Source organism: Aptenodytes patagonicus, chromosome 16, assembly GCF_965638725.1.
Source record: "Aptenodytes patagonicus chromosome 16, bAptPat1.pri.cur, whole genome shotgun sequence".
Classification (NCBI taxonomy): Eukaryota; Metazoa; Chordata; class Aves; order Sphenisciformes; family Spheniscidae; genus Aptenodytes; species Aptenodytes patagonicus.
The window spans coordinates 1,195,452-1,205,905 of NC_134964.1; the positions used below are offsets into that span (position 1 = coordinate 1,195,452).

General features: G+C 47.2%; 1 long non-coding RNA gene across 1 annotated transcript; it reads right to left on the reverse strand.

Moving 5' to 3' along the window:
- Positions 1–6,034: 6,034 nt before the first annotated feature.
- Positions 6,035–8,761, reverse strand: LOC143167834 (uncharacterized). The gene is made up of 3 exons (XR_012996604.1): positions 8,682–8,761; positions 8,375–8,480; positions 6,035–6,589 (listed from the first exon to the last, which is right to left on the reverse strand). It is a non-coding gene; the product is annotated as an uncharacterized LOC143167834 (long non-coding RNA).
- Positions 8,762–10,454: the final 1,693 nt, after the last annotated feature.

Below are 10,454 nucleotides of genomic sequence, written 5' to 3' on the forward strand. Positions count from 1 at the left end.
GCACAAGGCACGTACTCTGCCACTGCCTATTGTTCAAGCTACGGGTACTATATTTAGCTGAACAATAGCTAATAAACAAAAGACATTTTAAGTGGTTTGTGGTGTCTGCTGAGCACCAGCTGCCCTTTTTGTGTTGTACTGAGTCTTCAGTCCTGATGCTCAGGTCTCCTGGGTCCCATTCAGCTGCAAAAGCCCAAAGCTACTGTGAGAGGAACAAACTAATCTGATAGGGAAATGAAACAATTGATGGCTCATAAAAGCAAAAGGGACAGATATTTGAAAAGGAAAAAAGCAGAACAGATTCAAATCTAATTGTGAGTCCTACCACAGGAGTGCCGTAGAAGCAGCAAGTTCCTCCACGTTCCTCCGCTCATGCCCCAAGCCAGCCAGCTTCACAGGTGCCAAGACTCAAACCTGTGATTCCAGGTAGCATTAATAAGGTTTAGATCTGAATTAAAGCACTCTTCTGCACACCTGGGGATGTGATTCAGACCTCCGTTCTTGTGGCGTATGGCAGCCTTGGCTGCTTCAGGCTGTGCTGAAGCATCTGGAGGTGCACATTTGTGGGTCCCAGCCCAAAGCACTGGGACAGGAGGTGCGTGAGCTCTGCTGGAGTCTGCAGACAGCCTGAGGGAGGGAAGGAGCTGCTCCCAGGTTTCCCATGGGGAGCTGACTCCAAAATCAACTGTTTTGAAGGCAACAATGGCAGAAGCCCCCGGACAGCACAGGGATCTGTGCATGGCTCTAGGAGAAGAGGACAGGAGGCTGAGCCCACTTACCCAAATACCCACCTTCCCCCTGGAAGGGCAGCGGGAGAGAGGACCCCGGGACTGGCTCAGACACCCCTGTGATGGGGGGGCCCTTCCTGGGGCTGGCAGGGACCCCCTCCGCGTCCCAGCTGGCTCAGCTGCGGGGCTTGGGGCTGTCACCTCCCGAGTCCCTCCTCTCTCCCCAAGGCAGCGTAACGAGGCCAGCAGAAATCTGAAGTAGGGAGATTTACTTTACTCAGGGATTCCTATTCAAAGCTACAGCTATTGACAGATTTTTTTCTATTCCTACGCTCGGTGGGAGGAAGCTGATAGTATTTATTAAGCTGATCTCAGGCACCAAAGCTCGATCCTAACTCCAGATACTCAGGCAATCATCAGAGCCTGTTGTGTCTGCATGAATATACTAATCCTGCCTCTGCTTTCTGAATACATAAAGCGATGTATAGGACCATTCATCTGTGATAGTCTTCTAGATGGCTGCAGAGGGCAAGACAGTATTTTTAACATGGAGAACTCTGTGGCAAGCTATTTTAGTACCTTAGGATCAGTAACATTTTTGAATGTCTGAGAAGCTGCTAAGATTTATAAGACTTTACAACCAAGATCCATTCTCCCAAATGGAGAAAGAGCTCGTATTTTTCACATACATTTTAGATATTGATAATTTTCTCATTTTCTGATATGACAGGGCTCGGGGATTTTTTTCCCCGCTGAGACAACGTGATTGACAGAAGGAGATGAGAATTTCTCATAAAGAGAAGCAATGCACTTTTACGCAGCCGAGGCTGAAAGAAAGCAATAATTGTCCTAATACGCAGGCACGGTTCTCCAGAACGGCTGATGATTTATTTCAGGAGACACTGCTGACAAAAATGCCAGGCATGTCTTCCCAAGCCAAGATGAGAGCCGAGATTGGTTTGAACAACCCCTCGCCCCTCTGCCCGCCTGCCGTGCTGCCGTTCGGTGGCGAAGGCGCCGCGGCCGGTCTGGGGTGGGTGCGGCGCCAGCCTGGGAGACCCCATCCCCGGAGGATGCGGATCAGCAGAGCTTCACTGGCACCTCTGCCACGGCGAGCCCGACCCATTGTTCCAGAGGTGGCACTCGGCACACGTTTAATTCAGTTTTAGGGTCATTCTCAGCAGATGCTGGGGCACTCGGAGGCCCCAGGGAGCTTTGGGCAGAAGTTAGAGCTGCCGCTGCTGAACCCCTCTGGGCTCTGCTTTAGGAAAAAACCCCAAACAACCCCAAAACTGGAGAAGCTGCCTCCAATGCTTGGGCCGGCGCAGAGCCTGGGAGCAGCCCTGCGCTCGCGGTGGGGATGCCTGTCCTCGAGGGTCACCACCACTTCTGTGCCCTTACAGCAGCCAAGGAGCTTTGCTTTCTGCACGGCTCCTCTATCACCTTTGGCTTTTCCCAGTGCTTGGCCAGGCCTTGCAGCGGCTGTAGCTGTTTCACTGGTGCACACAAGCCAGAATTTACCCCCCTCTACCTGCTTTCCTCCCAGCCTCCTCTTCCAGCTGTTCTCTGTCTCCTCTCACTATCTGCATCTCATGTTCTTCTCTGCTGTTTCTAATAGCTTTTATCTATGCCAAGTCCCATCCTACTCATCTCTCATTAAACCCCAGACCTTTCGCAGAGCTTTTCTGCATTGATCTCCCAGCCAGTTTCTGTCTCTTTGACATCTAGGTTCTCTTCATTTGTACTTTTCTCTCTGGATCTGGGAATAATTCTGCTTCTATTGATGTCACCAGATCCAGGCCCTTACATTTTATTAAACTCCTTGGGGTAAGGATCATGGCTTTCAAGGGATAGATGCGTATCTTCTGCTTTGCAGATACGATGGTGGGTATGACTGGTCCCTGCACCAGCAACACCCAGGGTGTCGCGAAAGCCTCAAGAGGCTGATGCGTATCACAAACAGTAGGAATCTTATCCTGTGCTAGATACTGGCCTGAGAGAGACATTATCCCTGGCAGATACCAGCTCCAGAGAGACATTTTCCATGGCAGGCCTGCCCAGGAATAGATCCTGACTTCATCTAAAAGAGGAGCAGGAGCTGGTTGTACAGGGTTGTGCCACTCGCTGGAGGACGGCACGGCCAGAGCGAATGGGGCAGGGGTGGCCTCTGCCATACCCGTGGTGCATCTACCTTCTCCTGCTCATTTTCAGATGGCATGTTTTGCTCTCCTGCGGCCTCAGATCAGCGTCTTGATAGAAAGCTGCTGATATGAGCAGCCCCTGCCGGCAGCGAGCGCTCCCCGGAGCACCAGGGTCTGGGAACGCACGCTCTAAGCAGATCTCTTATTTGGAAAACTAGATGGTATTGACTATTTATAAACCTAAGCTTAGAGCAAGGCAAGGCCAGCTGGAAAATATGCCACCATGGGTGAGTGAAGAGGCTCGGTTCGGAGCAGAGCATTGGAGGTTTTCAGCCCCGAATTACAGGGCAGCAGTAAGCAAGTGGCTTTGATTTTTCTTTTTCCCCTCCTACTGATTTAGTTTGGAAGCATTTCAGAGGGCACTTTCTCCTGTTATATGGTGATAAAACCCTGGGCTCAATAACTGAGATCTGCTGTCTGGCATCGAGCAATACAAATAACAATGAAAGAAACAAAATAGTGGTGAGTCAGGCTGGTTTTGACTTGGAAAAACATCAGTTATCCTTATTACTCACCAGCTCTCATCTCCTCTGGGGGACTCTGCCGGCCACCAGCGAGTCTGCAGTCTAAGAGAGTCTGTATTTAGCTCAGGCCCTCCTAGAAATCGTTTTCCCTGGGGTTTTGGCGGGTCAGCGGTTGCATACCCACATCATCAGGACCGTGAGTGCGAGCAGCCTTTTTGCAGAGCAAGAAAGAGTTTTCCAGCTGAGCCCAGTGGAACCACAGGGCCGTAGACCCGACGTGGCATGGAGGGGCCACAGCCCAAGGTGGGGTGGACAATCCTTGAGGCCTGTGTCTTCATCCGGGTGGAAAAAGCAGGGGAGGGAGCCTGGAGGGGGGGGGGGGGCACCCCTGTCTCCAACGCTGGCTGTGGTCGCCCATGGGCTCCTGAGCAATGTGCAAGCTGCGGCTCTGTCGTGCCCTGCAGAGCATCGTCACAACAGACCAGCATGTCTGAAACACGCACAAGGGGCCAAGTCCAGCTGGTAGCTGATTTTTGCTATCGAGATTCGTATTTATTAATTTCTAGCCCATTTGCTTTCTTTTGGCACCATTTTTCTCTGCAAGTGAAAAATTTACCCTGAATCACAGTGTGTTATTTCCACTTGTCAAGATAAAGGTTAATGAAATACCAGTAACTGCATCACAAATCTAGCTCTGTATCTATCAGAGATTTTATATGGCATGTTATACTGCACAGCCTATGCTTAGAAAAGGCTGTGATTAAAAAAACCCCAAACTGTCAGAGGTCAAGAAATTCACAGCTAGAGCAGCTGAGCCTCTGCCCTTCACTCCTCACCTCTCGCCTGTAGGACGAGGAAAAAGCCCTCCCGCAATTGGCACAAACAAGTATGGGTCAAGATTTAATCCAACACATGAGATTCTGCAGGACTGTGGTATTTAAACAACGTTTTTCTGTGCAAACATTGTCTGCCTCTGGATAATGCTTACTCGGATATTCATACACTATGTAAATAATATATAAATAACATATAGAATCATAGAAAATCTCGAGTTGGAAGGGACCTGTAAGGATCATCGAGTCCTATAAATATATGTAGGATTTAGAAGCAACATAATGCTATATTTGACATATAGCTGTCTTCAAAGAGATTTGCACCAGAGGTGCAAAGAGAATTTTACGTACTTGCTGCAAAGAGTTTCTCATGCCCTGAACGTGAAACCAGGGCTGGCAGAAGGACGCACCGTGAGCTGCTCTGTGCCCTGGGACTCGGGAGTCGAGACAAATTACACAGTGACAAACTCCCCTTCGAGATCCGCAGACACAAGATCAGACCCCAAATTAAATAGTTGGAAATACAGACGATACGCCCGTTCAGCAGCAGTGCGAGCATATGAGCTTTCAGGAAGGAAGGGAGGAGCTGCTTTGTTTTCTTCCTAGGGAAGGTCGGGGAGGGATGGGATGAGTGTCAGAAACTGCCGTTTGGGATGAGTCAGGAGATTGGCATGGGGCGGTTTGCATTAATACCGGCTTGAACGCATGCCAAAGAGGATTTCCAAAATTCACAGCCAGTTATTTCTTGTCATAGGGTTAAAAAATCCTATAGCCTGTTCTTCCACTCCAAGGCATGCAATCAAAAGCCTGCGGAGATTACTCTGAGAAGGTTGGTTTGTTCTGTAAATATGTTCTTAAAATCTTGAATACAGATTACTAAGTTTAAAAAAAAACCCAACAACCTAAAAACTTCTAACAGAGCTAACCCTCTCACCGAGAATCTTTTCCCTCCTCCGAAGTGGATTAAAAAGCATTGTTGTGAAATCCCAGTGCAGATTTTATTATGGGCTGAATCAAAATGCTTTGGAGTTTTTGGAATTCAGATCTGAAGTTCATCGTTTCAGCCCATATGTTCCATATAAAAGTAGGATAAAGAAAGGGATGTACTTTTTCTTCCTTTTGATATGCAAAGATTTAGATGAAATACTTACTTTCCAATTTGCTTTTTCAGTAGAAATTCACTAGAGATCCTATCGAACATGAAATACCCTGTGAAGCCTGAGGAGCTCCTGAAATGATGGATGACATCAAGAGCCAAAAGAATATTTACAAAGCATCTGAAGAAAGAGATCCTTAATCACTCTGTGAAGCCTGTTGATTTGTTGCCATGTACTTAACTTAAAGCTTATGTTGTCATATAGCTAACTTTAAAATTTAATGAACCATTTGGGGGAAGGAAATCTCTGTTAAAAAAAAATCAGTCCTGTCCCTTCAGCTGAAGTGTGAGCAATAACACACTTCATCGGATATTCTCAGCAAGTCCCTCGTTAAAACAGTATCACCAGATGAGACCTAATTTTCCTAATATTTCCAGAGTACAATGCAAGAAGGAAAAATATTTAAGATTTTATGTATTCCTGAAGAATAGTAAAAAAAATGGCGCAAGCTCCCCCCCCAGGTTATTTGCTAGACCTCTTTCATTTACAGATATTTTATTGTTGAAATGGAATATCAATACTATTTTTATTTTTAAAAAAAAACTTTTGCCCACTAGATGGCTGTAATTGTTACGGCCATGTTTAATTTTTGGTATCAAATTCCCATCTTTAACAAAGTATATTCTTCCTTTTTGTTATTCTGTATTATAAGCTCTCGACCTCCAGCGCGGTGTTTGAAGCGATGGGCTCCTCACTTTGCAAATTTCAACTGTTTATAGAAAATTTAGGTGTTCAAAATGGCTACTGCAGTGGGTTTGTATCACGCCTGAGGAACAGAAACCCGCCACCATTTTGAAGGATAAAGTGGGAATTATTTTTTTGTTATTGAAAGAAATACTTTGTTTTCTGCTAATACAAAGAGCGATCAGGCTGAGCGCCCTACGGAAAGGCTTTTCCAGTAGCACGCCGTTTAGTGCAAGCAGCTTGCGATTACTGTTGTATCACAAAAACGTTGCAGATCTGATGGACGAGAGCCCAGAAGGCAGGACTGAGCATCTCCCGCGTCCTAGATTCAGTAGAGGAGCTGATGTGAGAAAGAAGCAGGATCTGCTGGAAGGAAAGCTCAAACGATATCTCACAGAGAATGCAATTTCCCTGCTGTTTGCATAGGCTCTAGTCCAGGAGAAGGAGCGGGTCTCTGCGGTGGATTTGCACAGCGTTTGCTGGCTGCGGTTCCCTGTGGCTGCGGTTTTCCAGAAGTTCCACCTAAAGGGAATGACCACGTAGGCTCAGGTGCGGAGAAAGACTTTCCTGATTCAGCTAGCGAGCAGGGTACTAATGTTTCATCTAAACGGAGCCGCCTGAATATAAACATCTATATTATGTTTGACAGCTCTTGACTACAAGATACGTGGAAAGGGAATTGGCTCTCTCCTCACTTTTTAAGTCGAACACAAGTCTTTAAGCAGTATGCAGAAACATTCGTGGCAGCTCTCCACTAAGCATGAGCCTGTATGGATTCTCCGAGGCATCGCCATAGCCCCTCAGCACGGTGCCTGGTTCTGCTAGCGGCTTTGCAGCCCCTGCCCCCTTCAGCTTGCAGATAAATCTGCCCTTAATGGGAATTACTTTTTCTTTGATGATGAGTTTGCCTCCCGGTTCAGTACTGCACCAAAGGGGGTGATCAGGGTCCGTCAGGTTTCATAAGACTTAAGTGCAACTTCTCAGTTAAGTGTCTGCAAAGAGGGTTTGCTTGGCCAGGGCCTTGTAAGCGGCTTGAATGGAGCAGTGCCTTTGCCTTGGTTAAAAGTACCACGCCAATAAAGAGTGCACACCCAGCACCGCAGTTCTTCAGATAATCGGGAAGAGAAAGCACCTTTGGCATAGGAGGTGCTGTAATAAGATGTGGTTTAGAAGAAATTCAGGACCGCTGTAATGCACCAGTTTAATATCGGTCAAGTAGATAATTTCACTTATTGCTCGCTCTTGCAGAAATACCACGTCAAAGTGCTTGGAGGGTACAACTGCAGTCAGACCAGCGTGTCCCCCTGCTTTAACTGTATTTCTTCCTAATTCAATATAATTAGGCACTCCCTTTTTGTGTGTGTGTACAAATAGGTCCGTGCAGAACGAGAGCCTCGTGCACCGTGGGTCGGTCAGCCAGACGCTGGGCACCCCGAGTCCCTGCTTCTCCGGACAGCAGGGCCAGGCGTTGCCCTCAGCCCCACCTCTGACCCAGCCGCCTTATCGTGGTGGGCGTGTGGGTCAGGTTTGCCTTCTGCCCTTCCTGGTGCATGCAAATCCAGCCTACCCGGGTATTTAAATCAAGTTCATCGCCTAGCTGAACACCTTATAAAGTGATGTTAATCAAGAAAGAATAATGAACCTTCAAATTCACTTAAATTGTAAGTAAGGACGAAGTGCTCAAGTAAAATGGCTCTCATTCTAAACCGGTCCTTATTTCTAAGCCTTCTGCATCTACAAAACGGGATAAAGTATTTTTCATTCTGTAGCAAAACACTTTGAGTCTAATGGATGAAAAGAGCTGGGTACTGTTCAGGAAGGTGGGGATCTTTTTTACCCTCTCTTCCTATTCCCTTGAAAGTAATTCCTGCCATCATCCTTTGAACCAATCCCTAAAACTCAAGACGCTTCTTTGAGATCCTCTGACTCACTGACTTTTCTGTCTTTCTGTCTACAGCGAATCTTGCTGAACAGGTTTAAGCAAAATAATCTCCATGCAAACATTCTGCAAATAGATCAATTCCGTACCCGGTATCAAACACCCTACCTGGAGCCCACTGAATAAATGGATGTCTTTGCTACAAAATTATAAACCAGAACTTCACGTAGCATCATAGCCATATAGATTTGAAATAATTTCACTTTCAGCACAGAGTTTTCAGTACTGTAACAACAGCGGTATAAATAGCCACATTTTCTGAGCATTGCAAAGGACAAGTGATTAAGGTCAGCATCCTCGCAAGAGTAGTTTGCCATTGGTGCCTGATTTAAGACTATCTGGAGCAGACTACAAAAGGCGCGGGGTACCTGAGGCTCCTGTGAAACTGTGGTGGAGTTGTGGATGCTTTGTATTTTCTGGTAATCGGTCTGGAGACATTTTAAGCTTTGCACACAAAAACAGAAGGGTGCAAACCTGCAAGAATAACACCTTCAAATAACACAAGCTCGCTTGCAGAGGGGAAGGGGCTGGTTCAAGACCACGGCACCCGCTCCTGCAGGTAGCAAAGCTCCCTCCGAGCTCCGCATTGCCCCGGTGGAGCACACCCTCCCGCCAGCTCGCCTTCACAAAGCAAACCACATACCACAGGGATTTGCTGGGTAAACAACGACTCACCCCTGCAATATCAGCACTGGAGAGAAACAGAGGAAGAGCTGTAATAGGTGCTCCTCACCTCACGTAACTCGCCATGGGAAGATGCTCGGGTACTCGGGAGAGTGACACGCGTAGAACCCTAATTGAGATGTGTTAGACTGCACCAGAGAGTTGTCTGAATTGTGATAGAGATATCCAGCTCGGAGTCAAAGAGCCGGAGGAAGCCGTGAAGGCTGAGAGCAACCAGGTTGGGTCAGATGGCTGCTCGCTTTTTCAGGCTGAGGCACGCTAGCTCCCGGGTCCGGAGCCAAAGCCCCCGCAGCCGGTGGAAAGGCTCCAGCCGGTGTCCCCGGGCGTCAGACGGGGCCTTGGGGTGGGTCACACTCTTTCCGAGAAGGGACGTCTGTCACCTTCATTAATCTTATCTGGGGATTGCTCTGAAACAAAGCGTTTCGTGAGCCTGAACAAAAACACCGGGGGAGCGCTCGGCGGCGAATTCTTTTGCACGCTCCCTTTTTGTTTTGTATGATTTCCAACATTTCTGGCAAAAACATTTCCTCTGACTGTTTTCCTTCTAGAAACAGCCTCTTCCAGACAGGGCTGCTTTGCCACTATTTAGCTGGGTAGACACAAGGCTATTTAAAACACAGAGCTGGAACATTAGCAAAACACTTGTCTCATTCCAAGACAAGCAGGGAAGGGGAGGGTGCGCATCGCCGGGGTGCAACCTTGCTCGTCCCCGGGAGGTTTATGCCTGCGTCATGCCGATTTGTGCTGAATTTAAGGCTTCTGGGGATGGAGTCTGTGACAAAATCTGACAAGATTTTTTAGAAGCCGCTAGTTCACAGGCTTCAGTATTTATGATTTTTGGCTGCTGGCTCTCGCGCACTCTGCGGTCAGCAGTTTAATTATTTACCAGGCTATATACAGCACCGTTCAAGCAGCAACCATCAAATCCGACATTTTGATAATGCAAGGGTAATTGGGTTATTTTTTTTTCCTCCCACCAGCCCAAACCCCCTATTCTGCTGGGAGATGCAGAGTCATAGCTCTGCTGGATTGGCTTCCCGCCACCTCGCTGCTCCTTTAAAACCCCATACCTCCCATTGAAGGAACTCGGTGTCCTGTTCGCCAGGAGGACGTCAATGTTTCTATGGAAACTCTTCCCAAAGATTCTCGCTCTGCGCTGCCGCCGCTGCGTATTGTATGACCGGCTTTGTACACTGCAATTCATTATTGAGGCTGTGACGAAAAGGGAGCAGCTTTCTGTCCAAAGGGAAAAAGCATTAAAAAAAAAAAAACAAACAAAAAACCTAACCCCCCACACACCTTAATATTAATAAAATAAGCCACTAAAACCAAAGGTGCTAAAGCTGTTTGGTATTTGAGTTATGAATGGAATCTGCTCGCCTGTGCTTCTTGCAATGAAAAATACCCTTTCCTGAATAATTAGCTCAGCTGAAGAAGCTTATAAATTCTACGTAAGGTCCTTTTTCTTCCGAGTAGCTAGGGGAAAATTTTCCACCTCTCGCCATCACAATCACGATGATGGATGAGTGTCACATAGGTAATAAACGGGCCTGAACAGGAACCCTGTGCATGAACTGCTTTGAGCACAGGGGAGGCTCAAACCCCGGCTCAGATTTCGCATTTGAATTAACGTCTGCGAAGGGGGCGCAGAATTAATAGGCTGAAGGAAGATTCACATTAATTTCCCATTTTCCTCAATAACAGGAAATTGCTGGGACCAGCGGAGAACGTGTTGATGGCGTTTAGGTACACCTCCCTTACTAA